This window comes from Camelina sativa, chromosome 5 (assembly GCF_000633955.1).
Source record: "Camelina sativa cultivar DH55 chromosome 5, Cs, whole genome shotgun sequence".
NCBI classification, from domain to species: domain Eukaryota; kingdom Viridiplantae; phylum Streptophyta; class Magnoliopsida; order Brassicales; family Brassicaceae; genus Camelina; species Camelina sativa.
Window position 1 is genome coordinate 19,295,427 of NC_025689.1, and position 6,079 is coordinate 19,301,505.

A 6,079-nucleotide genomic window follows, 5' to 3' on the forward strand; every position below is an offset into this window, starting at 1 on the left:
CAAGGAGGTTGAGTTCGAATTTGACGCAGCATGTTTGGAAGCCTTCACCACGATCAAGGAAGCCTTGGTTTCAGCACCCATAGTGCAAGCTCCGAATTGGGATCATCCTTTTGAGATCATGTGTGATGCTTCAGACTTCGCAGTTGGAGCAGTTCTGGGACAGCGTATTGACAAGAAGCTTCATGTTATCTACTACGCGAGTCGCACCTTGGATGAGACTCAGGGAAGGTATGCTACCACAGAGAAGGAACTCCTAGCAGTTGTGTTTGCATTTGAAAAATTCAGGAGTTATCTTGTGGGTTCGAAGGTCATTGTGTACACCGATCATGCCGCTCTGAGACACATCTACTCGAAGAAGGATACCAAACCGAGACTGTTGAGATGGATCCTGCTTCTTCAGGAGTTTGACATGGAGATAGTTGACAAAAAAGGCATAGAAAACGGAGTTGCAGATCATTTGTCTCGAATGAGAATTGATGATGTTGTCCCCATAGATGATTCAATGCCAGAGGAACAACTTCTGGTAGCCCAGGTTTGTGAGCGGATGCATGACACAGGGGTTGAGAACCTCAAAATCAGATGCATGGCAATCACTTCTGAGACTGCACCCTGGTATGCAGATGTTGTGAATTACAAGGTATGTGGAGAAGTTCCTGATGACATGGATCCATACAGGAAGAAGAAGCTTTTCAGAGAGGTCAACCACTACTTCTGGGATGAACCCTATCTGTACAAGAGAGGTTCTGACGGTCTGTTCAGAAGATGCATAGCAGAAGGGGAAGTGCAGGGAGTGCTTGAGCATTGTCACGGTTCCGTCTACGGAGGTCATTTCGCCACATTCAAGACAGCTCAGAAGGTTCTCCAAGCAGGTCTCTGGTGGCCAACCTTGTTCAAAGACGCTCACAACTTCATCACCAAGTGTGACGCTTGTCAGAGGATGGGCAACATCACAAGGAGAAACGAGATGCCCCAAAATCCAATCCTGGAAGTGGAGATATTTGACGTCTGGGGGATAGACTTCATGGGTCCTTTCAACCCCCCATCTAATGGGAATGTCTATATCTTGGTGGCAGTTGATTATGTTTCCAAGTGGGTCGAAGCCATAGCCAGCCCCACCAATGATCACAAGGTTGTTCTGAAGCTGTTCAAAAGTATAATCTTTCCAAGGTATGGGATACCTAGAGCGGTGATCAGTGATGGTGGAACTCACTTCGTCAACAAAGTTTTTGAGAGCATGCTGAGAAAGTATGGGGTCAAGCACAAAGTGTCTACTGCGTATCACCCTCAGACCAGCGGTCAGGTTGAAGTTTCGAACAAACAGATCAAGGGTATCTTGTCAAGAATTGTTGGAGTCTCGAAGAAAGATTGGTCTGTCAAGTTGGACGAGACTCTCTGGGCATACAGAACAGCGTTCAAGACGCCAATAGGCAGAACACCGTTTCAGTTGGTATATGGTAAAGCATGTCATCTCCCTGTGGAGGTTGAGTACAAGGCACTTTGGGCAATCAAGCTGCTGAACTTGGATATTGACACAGCTCAGGCTAAGAGAACTCTTGACATCCATGAGTTGGAAGAAATAAGACTTGATGCTTATGAGAGTTCCAAGATTTACAAGGAGAGGACAAAGAATTTTCATGACAAGAAGATTATTGTCAAGGAGCTCAAAGCTGGAGATCAGGTTTTGCTGTTCAATTCCAGACTTAAGTTATTTCCTGGAAAGCTTAAGTCTAGGTGGTCTGGACCATTTACAGTCAAAGACGTTTTGTCATTTGGAGCTATCACTCTTCTGAACAAGGATGGCAGCGAATTCACTGTAAACGGCCAAAGAGTAAAAAAATATTTAGCTGATCAAGTCCGCCCAGAGGGGTTTTCTGTACTCCTCCATGAACCCCAAAAAGCATAAAAAGCTGAAAAGTCAAGCTAGGGACTTTAAACAAGCTCACTTGGGAGGAAGTCCCAAAGGTATCACTGTAAAATATTTTTAGGATTCTTGTGTTTTTAATTTTTGTTTTTGGTTTTCATGTGTTCAGGAATCTACAGAAGAGAGTCTAAGCAATAGAAAACACAAAAAAAAAAAAATTATAAAATTTTTTTTTTAAAAAAAAGACGAGAAAGGGAGAGCAGAGTCAAGAGTGTCGGTTTTATGTGGGAACAGAAGAAAGTTTAGGAGAGGGATTCTTCATTATTGTTTTTTTTTTTTTTCTTTTTCACCTCACTCCCACGTGATATCTCCCCCATCACCTCACCTTCTCCCATCCTTGCTCCCTCTGACCAGACACATCACCTTTGTGTCCTATCTTCCCACATCTCTCCACTTGCACACTCCTTTTCTTAACCACTTGCAAGACATCTTCACCACCTCTTTCATTATTTAACCCCTCACCAACCAATCCAAACCTTCACCTCGCCTTCACTTCTCACCATCCCTCCCTTTGTTTACTTTTCACGCTCCCTTCACTAAAAGCAAAGGCATCACGTCCCAACCACGACGTTCATCTCGCACTTTAGAACCGCCTCTGCCAACCATTCGAGCCGTCGTGTCGTTGTATCCGCCCAAGCAAGCTTCAACACCGCTCGATCAGCCATCCGGTGAAGCAGCACGTCACGTCCTCATAGCGTCAACCGAGCCGTGTCCGAGAAGCACCAATCGAGCCGTTGTCTTCACCCGCTCCGGCGAAGCTGCACATCACAATCGAGCCGTGTCTAGGGAGCGTCAATCGAGCCGCGTCCGCCATCCACCGTTCAACTCCGCTCGAGCAACCACCGCACAACGCTCTCGGAATCCTGCTCGACCCGTCGTTCTCACTGCACACCCTTGCTCGAGCTACCGCACATCGACACGCCTGAACCGTTCGCACATATCAATCGAGCCGTCCTCATACCATCAATCGAGCCACGGTCGAACATCCTCAATCGAGCCACGCTCGATTCTCTCCTCCACGCACGATTCAAGCAGTCCCTCAAACTCACAATCGAGCCGCGCTCGCTTAACTCAATCGAGTCGGTGTACCTCTCTCCCTCATTGCCTCAATCGAGCCGTCCCCATACTCTGTCAGTCGAGCCACGGACGAACTCTCAATCGAGCCACGACCCGCGCACGAATCGATCGGTTATCTCTCTCTTAGCACTCTTCATTTTCAACTCGGTAATTGGTTTTGTTATTGGCTCACTAATCTATTAACGCTTAATTTTGAGTTTACATGTTTAAGAGAAACAGAAAAAGTACAGAGCTTATACACGAGATGAGAGAAGCATATGGTTGTGTTGCTGGAGAACGTTCATCCCCCGAATCCATGGCGAGGCGTTTCATGGAAATGAAGAACATGGTTGACGAGGTTGTTGGGGGTTCAGGCCAAGCAGCGGGGTCAAGCAGACCAGCAAATCCGCTTACTAAAAGCAAGAGTCGCAGAAAGAGACCGGCGCAAGCTTCTAACTCAAGAGAGGAGGGCAGTGACTACGAGGAGGAGGAACCTAAGTTGCGCTCCGACCAAGCTCCCAGGAAATCTGTGAGACGGAGAAGCGCTGAGACGAAACTAACTCCCAAGGAATACTACGAGCTGTTCCAGCAGTTGGAGTTCGCTGGAACAAGATATCCCCATGTTGAGACTATGCAGCAACTCGGGATTTTGGAGGATGTTCAGTATCTGTTCAGGCGGTGCCATCTGGAGAGAATCATGAACACACCCAAAAACGGATATAGGGAGGAGACAATTCAGTTCCTCTGTACTCTGGAGACGCACCTGTATGCGGATGAGCCGGGAATGATGTCTGATGGAGGTCTAGGCTACATTACATTTCGCGTTCACGGACAGTTCTATACTCTCACCTTCAGAACCGTCGAAGAAATGTTTGGATTTCCCAGCGGAACGGGGACTACGCCACAGTTTGATCGGGACGAGATGTCCGCACTCTGGGCAACGATTGGGAGCACTCCCTCATTCACCTCATCAAAGACAAAAGCGCTGAACGTGCGAAGCCCAATGTTACGTTACTTCCAGAAGGCGGTCGCCAATGCATTTTATGCCAAAGAGATTAAGGGATACATGACGAATGGCGAACTTGAGATGATCGATCTGGCGCTTAAGGGACTCTCTTTCACTGCCATGGATTGCACCGCGCTGCAAGGTGACATATCCAACACTTCTATCTCCCTCTACCTTATCAACTACGTGATGACATACAAGAATTGGGTCTCGCGAGTTAGCATCAACCACACTCCCGGAGTGATGTGCATGGGAGGCGTAGTGACTTAGTTCCTTGAGGCCGCTGGTGTTCCCCTAACCTCTGAATCGTACCCACCACGTTGGATTGACATCAACAACCTGCGACAATTGCGCACTCTAGAGCGGGGTCTGAGACAAGGACGGCTGATCTACAAGTTTGTGCACCCTGCAGTCGGTCCCTCGAGATTACTTCTCCCTTGCGTCGAGTTGACTTCAATCTTAGGGGGAGAGCATATCGAGTTTATCCCTCCCACGGATCTCTTATACAATTCTGAAGCTGAAGGGGATCATGTAGACGTTGCGGAAACATGCGCCAAGCCGATGGAAGAGGACACAGTGGAATACCGCCCAGTAGAGTACCGCCCAAAGCAGTTCCACTTCGAGGAGTACTCGGATCCGAGAATGTCCAAGGGAGTCAGAGCAGCTCATCATAGACTCAACCTGCTTCAACAATGGGGGAAAGCCAGAGACAAAACGTTGAGCCATTTCACCAAGACTGTCATGAACTTCATGCGTAAGATTAGCTGTTCCACTTCCACAACCGCGGTCCCTAGGTCTATCCCCGAGGATACCAGACCAATGCCAGGACGCCATTCCGCGACTCTAGAGCGAACACCTTCTCCGATTCCATCCCCAGCACGTCAATCTTCATATGTGCCACAGCAGTGCCAACCTTCTCCCGTCCCTTCACGCCACTCATCACATGAATCTAGGGAGAGAAGAGGACACGGTTCGCGTGGTTCAAGAGCCTCCTCAAGTCGTCGATCAGCGCGTCGTTCTGCAGCTCAAGCTGAGCAAGAGGTTGAGCAACAAGTTGGGCAGCAAGGTGATTATCCGCCTACGGATGTGGTAGTATTAGTCTCGGACCATGGTGAATCCAGAGTCGACGACATGCAGTGCGACGAGCAGCCAAACACTTATCAGAACACGCAAGCGGTTGAGCATCAAGTCGACCAACCAGGTGAGACCACTACTGCGGATCCCGAACACGGTGAAGGACAGAGCCAGTACCACGCACCAACTCCTTGGGCGAGCTCAGACTCCTTTTTCTACTACTGAGGTACTCCGACCCTCCCTTTGTACATACCATTCATTCATGCATTATTTTTGTTGTGATTCTTAAATCCTCCTGCAAATTTTCCTTACACAGGAGACTGTGTAATTTAAGTTTGGGGGAGGGTTTGAGATGATGTATCTGATGTTGTGTTCTGTGATTCTTATTTTAATTTTTGCATCATATCATATTTGAGTTTGCATCATATCTATTGTACACAAAAAAAAAATAATAAAATAATAAAAAAAAATCGAAAATCTCCACAAAAACAGAGTGTTCATGTAGCTTGCATTCGCATTTTAGGATTGAGTCTAGTGTTGTGCATGTAAGGTTGTTGCATTTAGCATAGGGGTTGATGATGATTGTAACCTTGTTAGCATGTTGGATTCAATAGGATAGGGTCAAGGCCCTTGTTATTAGTTCTTTGATGCTTGTTGATTGAACTTGAAAATTTAAGATTGAAGCATGTTTTGAATTGATATCATTCCCTATCTCTACCTGAACCTAATCCTAACCTGCAATTATCATGTGATGCATTGAAGTTGAACTCATGGATACCATACACATACTTGGATTGTCTTTCACATTTTTACCACCCTTGTCAATTCAAGTAGCTGATTCCCATCTTTGGAACAGTTCTCCGCACCCTTAACCAACCATTCTTTCAAGCCAATTGTATTCTTGAGTGTCAGGCCTTTTCCGAGTTGAGCTTGTTAGAAAGTGTTAGGTTCTAGCCGACAAGAGTAGGATCCTGTGTAGTTCTAGTTCGCGTTATCCGGACTAGTAGGACTAGGTGAGAACT